Consider the following 10498-nt stretch of genomic DNA (forward strand, 5'->3'; position numbering starts at 1 on the left):
ACCTCCTTTAAAGAAATCCCCTTTCCTTACATATGTGTCATTATACCCAAAATATCTCATATTTTTAATATTGCTCATAGTTTCTTACTAATAAACCTTGTACATAGTCAACTCTTCATCTTATGTGAGCATTTACTCATTTTTGGGTATCTTCTTTTACAAAATTGGATTTATCTACATGGATTGATCCAATTGGCCCATAGGAACCTTAATTGGACCATAATCTAATTTTTTTTGAAAATCTAGACCCTTAGGCTAAGGTCCTTTATACCCATTTCCAATTAATTCCAATTGCACATTGGAAAATTCTTTTTGAATTTCTGTTTCGGGGGAACTTATTTTAATAAGATGAGTTATTTTTCTATCCAAAAATATTCATAATCTGAATATTCTCTCTCTAGAATAATTTTCTCTCTCTCTAGGCTAAAACACTTAGAAATAAGATCTTTTATATTTCGGAAGAGGGATTTGATTACACGAGAAGATGCTGGACATCTTGAGAGGCTGGGGAGGAATCTTACAAAAATCTTTTGTACCAGTAGAAAAACACAAGCTAATGCCCACTGTATGGATAGAATTTACTCAAGATGATCACCAACTAGGAAAAAATAGAGCATGGGTAGAATCCAAGGAGAAAATCAGAGGGTTTAGATGAAAACCTCCCTATGAAGGTCAAACCACATAGAGGCAAGAAGCCTTGAGCCCCATACCTAACAAGTGTTGTCCTTTCAACAATGTAACAAAAAATAGACCAGAAAAAACATCATTTGTGGTGCATAGTTTCAAGTCAGAACCTTTGCTAGCCTGTAAACTAGTTCAAGAAAACCCTTCATTCAAGAACTCCTCAACATTTCTACTAGTGTATACAGACACCACGTAACACTGTTATCTCAAAAGGATACCATGTCCTGCAAAAAGACCACTCCAAAACTACATGCCAAAAAGCAATCAGGTCCCAAGTGGAGCTGGAACCCAAAAATGCAGTAAATACCCCGAAAACTAAACAGAGGACAGAAGGCATCCATACCTAACCAATACAGAAGTTGGAGAGAAGACTCAGAATCTCACAGATAGACAGAGCAAAGGAGAAGTGAATCTAATTCCCAAACATTACCAAGACTAGGTGAAAACAATAAAGGAAATTTTTCCAATACAATTAGTCAGAAAAAGTCATGATGTGTTCTCCCAAGACCAGTATAATTCAGGTTTTGATTAGAAGGGTAGGCATTCTATACCTTCCAAATTTATTAGTTAAGAAACCTACAATAGATGTAGAAACCTAAGACAAGCATAATACCTTACACCAAGAACCATTTACTTCACATTTTACAAATCTATAGGCAGTAAATGAAAACCATTGATGATCAGAAGGTGACCCGAACAAAAATAGAGCTTAGAGAACTGTAAAATCTCAAGCAAGCATCAAGCCCATGCACTAAATATCCTAACAACCAATATCCATCATGCTTCTATCAAACCCAACAGATCATTAGCATCTGCATAATACTGCATCAACTTGCAATGAACCATTTAAAAATGTAATCCAAGTTACATGAGAACAGTCTCCCACCGCATGCAAGGAGTAGAGTCATGACAGCAAGCCAAATGCAAACTAAGTGAATCACTCACCTTAACTTATATAGGAGATGAAGTTCTTTGAAAGGTTTCCCTCCAGAATGTATGGTAGCATGTATCTACTAAATGCACCAGTCCACAACCACCACAAAACAGGCCATATCAGCAAATCCAAAGCCTCAACCTTCAAGTCATGAAGTGCTAAACACCAAGCAGAGCCCCACCCAAGACAGGGTATTTGTAGAAAAACCAGATATGGTATCCCGACTCCAAAAAACAAGAGAGAAACAAAACCACTAGCACTCAGATAATAAATGACAATCCCAAAATGGTGTTCATATTGCCAACTATAATAGACCCCTCCATCAAGGCACTAAATAAGTCATCTCCCCCTTAGTTTGGAGGGAACTGAGTAAGCAATACACAAGTAGACTAGTGAGTGTTTGCCACTCACCTCAAATTTGTCTTAATTTATAGCCAATCCTTAGTCGAGGCATCTTCATGCATCAAGAGCCCATGTGGCCTCTCATCATTGTAGGCATATAGTGGAGCCTTAAATAGAGCAATCCAAAAGCAGAAACGGTGCCATCATCTTCTCTAACTAGTGTTACCCATCTCCTCATTGTAGAGCCAGAGTTAGGTTTAATATGATAACAATAGAGTTACTCAAATTGTGTGAACCAATAAGTTATATTTTGGGACTCCTCCAAGTTGAAGTATATAGCCTAGTGCCCACATTAAAGTAAAAAGGTTATCCCAAGCAATAAATAAAAAAGATTTGACATTATGAGAGGTATGATGTGTGTATTCTGTGTGTGTGTGTGTGTGTGTGTGTTCTATAGCACTAAAAAAACGAAATTCATTTATGGTCTCCAGATGAAAATCCAAGAGAAAATAAAAGAAATCTCAACTCATACCAGAAAATGAATGAAATAGAAATTCTAACCTTTAGTCATTAAGTGACCTGATATTGGGTTAAAGAACATGTTCAACATTGCCCACAAGTTCCCAAAATTCTCAGAGAAACAGGTTAGAAAATTCAAGGGTCCAATAAAAACCCTTAGTTTAGAAAAATTAGGTAGCAAAATTGTATAAGTTAAGAGAGATATGTGTGTGTGTGTGTGTGTGTGTGTGTATAATGTACATTTTATTATATATATATATATATATATATATATATATATATATATATATATATGTTTAACCCTTGATATATATATATATATATATATATATATATATATATATATGTATGTATGTATGTATGTATGTATGTATGTATTAATTATATTATAAATTATTATTTAAATAAAAGTACTTTTATGGAAAGTAATAAATCTAGAGTTTAGGGTCTTTTTAGTTAGGGCCTTTTTTGTTAAGGATATCAAATGATATGTTTTTTCTTATGATGTTAATTACACAGGTGGCTCAAAGATTAGAGAGGGGTTGGGTTGTAACTTGTGGGTTTCATTCATAATAAAAGGGAAGTGGAAAAAGGGATAGTTCTATAAATCGATCTAAGAAAATATTATGTTTATGGTGTCGCACTTGCTTTTACGATCATGTGGGTATTCTTGTAACTTATTGCGAGAAAAAAATGTGCTACTTCCATTTCCAATAGAAAATGGAGACATTGTTTATCTTCATGATGCAATGAAAAGCTTCATTATTTAGCCTATAAAAGATCTAGTAAGAATTCAATTTTCACTTCAATACTATATTATTTTACATTAAAATTATGATAAGTTGACATTTTATGACTTTTGCTTAGGTATTAATACAAGGATCGGGAGGCAAATGCAACGATTGCAAGAAATTTGGTCACTACATCAATGAGTGCAGGAAGCGGCTATAGAAGGAGAAAAATAAAGACTCAGGTATGGCTATAGTTAATGTGCCAACATCTAATGCAGAAAATAAAGAATCTATAAACTATGCACATGATGATTGGGCTTTCATTGTGCAATGTAGTTTTGACCCTTCACATAAGAATGTATACATGGTTGTTTTACAGATGTACATATTTGGTATTTTGACAGTGGTGCTAATAAGCACATTACTTCTCATTGTAGTTTTTTCTCATCACTTGAATGTGCTCCATAGGGAAACACTGTTACATATGCAAATAACTCCTCATATCATGTAAAAGGAGCTAGTAAAATTGTTCGCACTACTGCACATGGTGGCTCAGTGTGTGGATGACATATATATTGTTCATGATCACAATGATGGCAATACAATTCTATTGGGAAGAGCATTTGGCAAGTCCTTAATAGGAGTGAGATATGAATTGTTTATAGATTTGGAGAATTGTCAAATCTATATTAAACAATTGATCAAATCTAGTGAGAGGAGCATTAGAGTATGAATTGTATATAGATTTGGACAATTATCCAAATCTATATTGAATGGTTAGTCAAGTCTAAAGATTTAAGAGAGGAGCATTAGACAAATACCCAATAAGGGTTAGCCTTAGAAAAGTCTCCAATAGGGGTGAGGACTAGTGAGAGGAGCATTTTGGGAAGTCCCTAATAGAAGTGAGCTATAAATTGCAGTTAGATTTAGACAATTGTCCAAATCTATATCGAATGGTTGGCCAAATCTAGTGATCAGACCATTAGGCAAATCCCAAAAAGGGTTAGCCTTAGGCAAGTCTCCAAAAATAGGGGTAATGTGTAGTGAGAGGAGCATATTTGCCAATAGGAGTGAGCTATGAATTGTAGATAGATTTAGACAATTGTCCAAATCTATATTGAATGGTTGGCCTTATCTAGTGAGATGAACATTATAGGCAAGTCCCCAATTGGGATGAGCTATGAATTGAAAATAGGGAGAGAAGCGTTAGGGAAATCTCCAACAATAAGGGTTAGTGTTAGGCAAGTCCCCCAATAGGGACATGAGGTCTAGTGAGAGGAGCATTATAGGAATGAGCTATGAATTATAGATAGATTTGGATTGTCCAAATCTATATTAAATGGTTGGCCAAATATAGTGATAGGAGAATTATTAAGCAAGTCCCCAATAGAGGTGAGGTATGGATTATAGGTAGATTTAGATAATTGTCCAAATCTACATTTAATGGTTGGCCAAAACTATTGAGAAGAGCATTAGGCAAGTCCCTAATAAGAGTGAGCTATGAATCGTCTATAGATTGTAGGTAGATTTGGATAATTTTCTAAATCTACATTTAATGGCTGGCCAAAACTATTGAGAAGAGCATTAGGCAAGTCCCTAATAGAATTGTATATAGATTTAGACAATTGTCCAAATCTACATTAAGTGGCTAGTCAAATATAGTGAGAGGAGCATTAACCAAGTTTGTGATCAAGGTTAACATTAGGAAAGTCTCTAATAGGGGTGAGATGTAGTAAGAGGAGCATTAGGTAAGTCCCCAATAGGATTGAGGTATAGTAAGAGGAGAATTAGGCAAGTCCCCAATAGGAGTCAGCTATAAACTATAGATAAATTTGGACAATTATCCAAATCTATATTGAATGGTTGGCCAAATCCAGTGAGATGAGCATTAGTCAAGTCTAAGCTATAAATTGTAGATATATTTGGATTATCCAAATGGTTGGCCACATGTAGTGATAGGAGTAACGGGCAAGGCTCCAATAGAATTGAGGTATGGATTGTAGGAGATATAGACAATTATCAAAATCTACATTTAATGGTTTTGCCAAATCTACATTTAACGGAGAAGAGAATTAGGTAAGCAAGTCCCTACTAATAGGAATGAACTATGAATTAATTATAGATTTGGAGAATTGTCCAAATCTACATTGAGCGGTTGGCCAAATCTAGTGAGATGAGCATTAGTCAATTCCATGGTTAGGGTTAGCATTAGGAAAGTCTCCAGGTGAGGTGTAGTAAGAGAAGCATTAGGCCAATCCCATTAGGAGAGAGCTACAAACTATAAATAAATTTGGACAATTATCCAAATCTGTATATTGAATGGTTCCACCCGCGCCGCCGCCACTGCAGAGGGTGGACGTGAGCACTACTCATCGGACATTCCGACCGATGTGAGCTCATCTGAGCACCATCATCAAAGTAAACACCCAGCAATATATTCTAAATCAACACACCATACAAGCTTCTCCCGACACAGAAGCCTTACTCGCACTCATAAGTCTTCGTTTACAAACGTGGAAATGGATTCTTGAATTTGTGGCTCAAGTGTTGTCGAGGCAGTAGGCACAGCTATTGGTTGGTCACCATTGGGACAAGCTCTTGTGTAGTTGTTGAATGCACGAGAGGAGTTGAATGGTTTGCTTGGTTCTCCATTCTTGTCAAATCTTAGGTGAAGCTGTTGGGGTTGAAGTCGATGGTGAGGCTGTCTTCACTTTGTTCAATTTTGGCAACCATATGGAGGTATTGCCATAATAATACCCTTGTTGTTGAAGCACGTTCACAGGCACCCATCTTTGATGAACATTAGGAGCTTTTAGTTGATGTCTTTGGTGCTGAGGTTTCTTTCTTTGTGCAAGCTTAGGGGACTTTTTGATGCGCTTGGGAATCCAAGCTTTAGTATTTCCTTGGTAGTACCCTTATGCTTGCAGTAAGATTTCGGTGCCCACACTTGTTGAGATGTTGGAGTTCTTTGAGGCACTTGCATAGGCTTTTGTGGACGATGTTGTGGAGTACTTTTATTTTTTCTTAGCCTCTGAGTTTTGCATTGAGGAAGAGGCTTTGATGATCGAGGTATAACCAAATTGGATTGGTGCCTTCATAGTAGCTTGGAGCTACAAGTAGCTACTTCTCCACCCACATTTTGATACCATTTAGATATCTTGATCTTGGCTGCCTTGGTGGAGTTTTCTTTGTGGATGAAGTGGAAGGTTTTGGGCCCTCCTTGATGTTGGTTTACGTTGAGGTTACAGGTTTGAGACTCATGGGCGTTGTTGACGATGAGGGTAGAGTCTCTTGTTGGAGAGTGGCTGTCGATGATGATGACGCTCTTGAGCATGCAGCCTTCTCCTTTGGTGAGGTTGGTCGATGAAGAGGCATTGGCTATGGAGCTTTTCCCTTGAGTTCCTTGTTAGATGGATGCGCTTAGGGAACTTCTTCAGGAATTGATGTGGATTGCGCGATTGTGGCATTGGACTTTGTTGGTGAGGATGGAATTGAGGAGGTAGATGCTTTATATCGGAGTCGGTCGTTGATGAGGATGGTAGGTCATTGTGTGGAGGGGCTTCCGAGGAAGAGGCTTGTAACTTTTTGCATTGAACATCATAGAAATCCATTAGGGTTGGATCCTCTTCCTAGCAATATGGTATTGTCAACTTTGTGTCGTTGACCATCCCTAACGCTAGCAAAGCACAGTGGTGCTTGGGCAGCAATAGTCCATTTATGCCCCAAGATCAAATCTACTTCCAACACATAACCATAAAAAACTTACAAGTAAGGGGGTTAGTTTCAATATACATTGTATGTTCAAAGTACCCCAAACATGGCATGTTCAAATCTTGTGTAAATGGAATTCTTTTAGGATGAGCCAGAGTATTGGTTGACCTAACAAATCCCATAACTCGAGGGTCATGAGATTGTGCTCTTGTGCTGGATAAAGTTGTGCTTGAATTGTGGTGAGTGTAGTGAAAAGTTCTAATCCAACCATAATTCTTGGGATATTCTCAATAAGATATGTTGAAAGTTCCAGCTCCTCTAAGGTCTCTTCCTCCTGTAAGCAATTTCATAATGCCTGGAGTGTTCAAGGTGACTGTTTACATGGATTCATCAATTGAATACAACGAGTCACTTACCCAAGTCCCACAAAGGATGACATCATACTCAAGGGAATCTGGGGTAACATGGAATCTAAATTCCACATTTCCAATGATTGCACTAGTCGCATTGCTAAACTAACCTAGAACTTCAATGTTTTGTCCATTGGCACCTCTTGCAAGACCATTGTCCTTAGGGATTATTTTAGGTTGTCCTAATGACACCCAAGTGTCTATTGTCATGATGTTATGAGCTCAAGGGCTAATCAACGCGCGTTTGCGCTTAACATCATTTCCCGTAGGGAAATCCAACCATACCATGATAGAATCTTCAAAAGGAACCATGAATGTTTCAGTTTTTGTTTCAGTTTCAGATCCCGTTTCGGTCTCATATTCCCATTCACTTTCATCCTCTTCTTGGCTTTCAGCTTTTTCAAGAGTACCCAATGTCCTCTGACAATTCTAACTGAGATCTGTTTGGAAACTTGTGAATCCTCAGAGTCTTGTTCTATATAGCTCTTGATGTCTTGGTATAACTCATGTTTAGCCTTTAAAGGTGTGAGGGCTGAAGCTATGCTAGCTTCACCAGAGAAAAGCACTCCTCCAAATGAGGATTTGAGAGACTAATTTAATTTCGTAAGGGATTCATCGAATTTCTCATGTGTTTTTTCATTCGTGCAATCTGCCTCGTGCTGCAATCTGCCTCAAATGACTCTTCTTGGCTTATTGAGTTCATTTCTGTAGGAAGTGTATCTTCCTCTTGGAAGGGAAGCGATACTCCTCTGGTTCTTGTATTTTGGTTGCTTTTTTAGGTTTGACATTATGAGGTTCAATCACAACTGGTGATCCTGTATAACACTCACAATGCTAAGCATGCTCTCCTGAGCTTGCTTTTTTCTGTTATGCATATGTCATGTGATCATGATTTTCAGTTTGGGGTGGTTGGGCGGGTTCTAGTTTCTTGATTGGTCTATGAGGTGCATCTACTGATGAACCTGAACTTTTTTCATCCTCACTAAGTGACATAATAGAACTTATATCATCTTCTAACTTTCCTTGGATCGTCAGGTTTTTATTAGGTTTGCCTATGCGACGAGAACAAACTTTCTTTCAGCTTTTGTATCTTGTGTCGTGCATGTGGGTGTTGTGGTTTGTGTGGTAGCCTTTGAGGTGGATGCTTCTACATCATGTGTAGCTTTTTGCTCTATTAGGATTAGGTTCTCGAAAGACTCCTTTCCCTTGTCCTTTATTTCAACCTTGGTTTCGATAGTTTGTTACCCCTTGTTTTTCTTGGGTTTAGAAGGTTTTGCTTTCTCTTTTGGCTTCTGCTTTAAAGCATGCACTTCTACCCTTTTCGAAGTATTTTTTTTTGCATTCTTTTTACTGTAACTCGTACCTTGGCTTGTAAGTGTGTAAGCACATTCAAGGGTACCATGGACAATTGCCCGTTTTGTACACTTAAGATGTTAAGAGTCGTATTCTATGTGATAGGTTGCAGGAGGGAAGCAACTCGCCTTGGGCAATCTTGGAATATGTGATCGATGCCACATCGTTCACATATGGGTTGCAAGGTGTCAGTGACTGTAGGCATGGAAGTATTATAAACTGTGTAGACTGTCACCTTGTGAGGTCCACGACAATAGAAACACTAAAGTGTTTACTTTATTGCTTCCTAAGCAGTTTCTACCCTTTGGACTGTTTTTGCTTAGGGCATAGGAGATGGAGGTTTTGGGTTAATTGTAGATAAATTGGAACATCGGGGTGTGTCATGACCAAAGGTTTTATAATATATGCAGTATAGATAAATAGGCACCTTGTACAATGGGAATTGGGATGGATGTAGTGATTGCACTGAACACAAGGCATTTCGCCCATCACTTGGAGAGGCATTAAGGATGGTTCATTTTGAAGGATCTCATCCTCTCTTAGAGATGTCGGTTGTAAGCTTTTAAGCAAGGCTGCATAGAATTCGGGGAATGACAATTTCGAGATCAATTTTTATTACAGCCTCGGGAGGCTTGGCGTGTACTCATCGTTCGGTCAAACGAGTGTCTATTTGCCCTAATAAGCTTAGGCGCTACACGCATATGAACGACCTCTTAGAGATATTTTTTCAAAAAAAGTGCATGCCAGTAGTATCCCAGATGAAAGAGGAGGTCTCAAAACCTATTTTCCATCACTGTCTCAAGATTTAAAAAAAATTCGAAAAGATTTTTCCTGTTTCGCAGCCCATTTTTTAAGGTGTTCCAAAAGGAATTTGGAAAAACTCTGTATGAGAGAGTTGAAGTATTTTTGGAGTGATACAATTTTGGCTCTTTAAGTTTTTCGTGATTTTGTCGTTTAGACCCTCAAAAAGTAGCCCGAATATGGTTCGCAATCATTTTCGGGCTGTTTTGGGCGATTTTAAGGGCCGTTTTTTTCCTCTATTTTCAGGACGAATTTTGAGGCTGCTGGTCAGAAGCCATAATGATAGATTTTGCCCTCGGACGTTCAAGACCAATTTCGAAGAGCTCGATGCTGGCTTTCCGATGAACACTAGAGCGCATTCACCGAATTCACAGTTTAGGAAATACGAGCCTCCAAACAGGGCTTTTTTATAAAAAATTGACGGACCATCCTTCACGACGTGAACTAGCAGGATACAATTCACGGCGTAAAATGGACTTCACGAAAAAAAATAAATTTGATTTTTTTTTTTTTGCGTTGGGGCTGTTTCATAACGTGAAATAGTAGGTACGGTTCAGAACGTGAACCGCTTAAGGCGTGAAACGCCGATTTTTTTTTTTGGCACGAAACCTTAAGGCATGAACCGTAAATCACTTAAGGCATGAAACGTCGATTTTTATTTTTATTTTATTTTTGGGTGTGAGACCTTAAGGCGTGAATCGTGAACCACTTAAGACGTAAAACCTTAAGGCATGAAACATCTGATTTTTTTTTATTTTTTTCGTGGACTGTTTCACGACATGAAACAATAGGTACGGTTCACGATGTGAAACACATGGCTCACGGATTTTATTTTATTTTATTAGAGTCTAGAGGAAAATTTGAATTTCCTTTTTTGGGGGGAATATTTTTTTAAATTTTAAATTGGGAAGATATGGGCATTTTTCCAAAAAGGCAAGTGGGAATTAAAAAAGTCAACACTTTTATGACACTCCCTTACACCCTTCATAAATGACTCCCAAAATGGACAATTT

This window comes from Cibotium barometz, chromosome 33 (assembly GCF_041138505.1).
Source record: "Cibotium barometz isolate CiBa-2024 chromosome 33, ASM4113850v1, whole genome shotgun sequence".
Lineage (NCBI taxonomy): Eukaryota > Viridiplantae > Streptophyta > Polypodiopsida > Cyatheales > Cibotiaceae > Cibotium > Cibotium barometz.